This window comes from Choloepus didactylus, chromosome 1 (assembly GCF_015220235.1).
Source record: "Choloepus didactylus isolate mChoDid1 chromosome 1, mChoDid1.pri, whole genome shotgun sequence".
NCBI lineage: Eukaryota > Metazoa > Chordata > Mammalia > Pilosa > Megalonychidae > Choloepus > Choloepus didactylus.
Genome location: NC_051307.1, coordinates 102565901 through 102569268, shown reverse-complemented (window position 1 = coordinate 102569268; position 3368 = coordinate 102565901).

Below are 3368 nucleotides of genomic sequence, written 5' to 3'. Positions count from 1 at the left end.
AAGTCTACAATTTGAGGTGTGATCAAATCAAAGTCATCTTTTAGCAATGCTTATTTAGATCCCATCGCCTGGGCCAAAAGTCCCTGAATCAACCTTGACTTTCTCGTTTTCATCAGCCCCAGCACATTCAACCATTTCCTAATTTCCATTGATTCTGTTTCCTCAAATTCACTTCACTTTTCAATCCTACTTCTATAACCTTAGATTGGGCCCACATTATCTTTACTGTGAACTATTGCAAAGCCTCTTAGTTACCATCCTTACTCCAGCCTAGGCCAGATTACCGATGCACTACAAATCTGATAATATTACCCTAACATGTAAAACTTTCCATCATTCCATAATTTCAGGGTAAAATCCAAAATCTTGTACCTCCTAACCATGTTTTCAGCCTTATCACCTACCCATCTACCATACTTTTCTTTAGCTCTATAGAATTACTTGCAGGTCTCTGAACGTGCTATGCTCTTCTAAGCTATCTTGTCTCTGATTACAGCGGTCCCTTATCCAGAATGCTTCCCTTCTCTTTGTACCATGACTGAGTTAGCACCCTTCCTTAACAACTTTCTTCTCTTTGCATCCATCTCTGACTTCCTCCTTCCTCAGGCCTTGACAATCCAATTATCCCTTGGCAATTTGCACAATCTTCTCTTAATTTTGGTTTCACTGTAATTTCAATTATCGGCATATACAACTGTTCACTCACTAAACTGTGAATTCCTCAACATAAGAGCTGTGCTTTTAGAACTTTCTATCCCCATAGGATGACTAATATACTATTAGTATTTAATGAATAATTATGAATAATTTGTGCCAGCAGAAAAGTTATACTATTCTTTTCTTTCTTAATAAAATGATCCAGGAAAAACTGCTTATTGATTTCTCATTTTCTGGGTTAATCCCCGTATAGTAATAAAATTTGGTTCTTTAAAAATTTTTAATTCAGAGTCTCACATTGCTGGAATGAATGGAAGTCTGAGATTGCCCATGTCTATCATATTGACCATATTTGCTGGGAATAATCATTTGGGATTTAGCCTAGCCCTAGCATCATTTAAAATTTATTTTTTGCTCTTTTGATAATTTTTAAATGTACAATTCAATAGCATTGATTAGATTTACAGTATTGTGCTACCATAGCCACCATCTATTAAAAAGGCTTTTTCATCACCCAAAACAGAATCCCTATATCTAAGAAGCAATAATTCTCCATTCTACCTCTCCCAAGTCCCTGGCAACTTTAATTTATTTTTGTATCTTTGAATTTTCTTATTCTAAATATTTCATAGAAGTGAAATCTTACAGTATGTTTCGTTTTGTATCTGCCTTACTTTACTCAACGTAATGCTTTCAAGGTTCATTCATGTTGTAGCATGTATCCAAACTTCATCCATTATTATGACTAAAAAACATTGCATTGCATGATATATCACTTTATTTATTCATTCATCTGTTGATGAACAATTGGGCGGCTTCTACCTTTTGGCTGTTGTGACTAAGGTTGCTATGAACATTGATGTATGTGGAGCAAATTGCTATATAGTGCTATATGGTTTCAGGCACAACAGATGCTTTCAGCAAATGACCACTTTATTAGTTACAGAGCCCAAAGTGTCCATAAGAGAAGGGGAAGAGATCCCATAGTGGCCCATCTCCATGGGAAGCCACCTGCTCAGATCAGGGTGGGTGGGTGGCAGCTCTGCAGGCCCCACTTAGCAGTCAGAGAAAAGAGACCCTGTGCTGTTTGAGTATCAAGTATTTACATAACCCCAGGGGGAGGGGGTGCTGCCAGGGAGAGTTTTGCCTTGATAAGCAGCTGGGGCTGCTTGTTCCTGGCTCCTCTTCAAGATATGGGCAGGCCTGTTCTCTCCCAGGAATGTGGATAGAAACATATTGAAACATATATGCACAAATACAAGGAGGAAGGTTGCAAGGGCTGGGAGGTGGCTGCTGAGTGTGTCCCTGTCTGTGACTTTCCCAGCAGTGTACAGGTATCTGTTTGAGTCCCGGCTTTCAATTCTTTTGGGTTTATTCCTAGGGCCTAGGAATGGAATTTGCAGGTCATATGTTAAATCTATACTTAATTTTTCAAGGGACCACCAAACTGTTTTCCATAATGGCTGCACCATTTTATATTCTCACCAGTACCAATTTCTCTACATTCTCTCCAACACTGGTTATTTTCCTTTTTTTTTTTTTTTTTTTTTTTAATAATAGCTACATTAGTGGGTATAAAGTAGTATCTCTTTTGGTTTTTATTTGCATTTCTATACTGATTAATGATGTTGAGCATCTTTTAATGTGTTTATTGGCCATTTGTATATCTCCTTTGGAGAAACATCTATTCAAGTCCTTGTCCATTTTTTAACTTCATGTATATGATTTCCAATATTTTCTCCCATTCACTTTTCACTTTCTTGATAATGTCCTTTGATACACATTTTTTTTTTTTATTTTGTTGAAGTCCAGTTTATCTAGTTTTTCTGTTTTGCTCAGGCTTTTGTGCCAATCTAAGAATCCATTGCCACAGGCGAAGTCCTGAATATTTTTCTTTATAGTTTCTTCTAAGAATGCTTTGGTTTTGGCTCTTATATTTAGTCTATTGATCCATTTAGAGTTAACTTTTGTATATAATGTTAAGTAGGATTCCCCAGCATTTCTTTATATTATTCCTACTTTAAAATTACCATTCAGTCTTCATATCAAAATGTTGTTTGTTCATCATTTTGGAAGATTTTAGAAAGAAATAGTTTAGCTATACTATGAAAAACAAGGAATCACTTGTTCTGGTTTCCTAATACTGCCGTTATGCAAAATACCAGAAATGGATTGACTTTTATAAAAGGGGGTTTATGGCCTTATTTCCTAAGGCCATAAAAGTGTCCAAACTAAGGCATCAGCAAGATGATACCTTCACTGAAGAGCAGTCAATGGCACCTGGAACACCTCTGTCTGCTGGGAAGGCTTGTGGCTGGCATCTGTTTTCATTTGCTCCCGGGTTGCATTTCAAAATGGCTTTCTCCAAAAGGTCTCTGGACTTCATCTCTTAGCTTAACATCTCCAAATGTCCTTCTGTCTGCATCTTTAAGCGCCTCCAAGCATCAGCAAACATCTGGGTCTCCTGGCTTAGCATATCTCAGGGCATGTTCATATTTAAGCTCTCTGTGTGAGATCCTTTTAAAGGACTCCAGCAAACTAATCAAGACCTACCCTGACTGGGTGGGTCAAATCTCCATGGAAACATTCAATCAAGAGGTCACACCCTAATCAAAAGATTAATAACTCTGCCCCAACAAGATTGCATTAAAGAATATGGCTTTTTCCGGGGGACATAATATATCCAAACTGGCACATTCCAACCCCCTGGA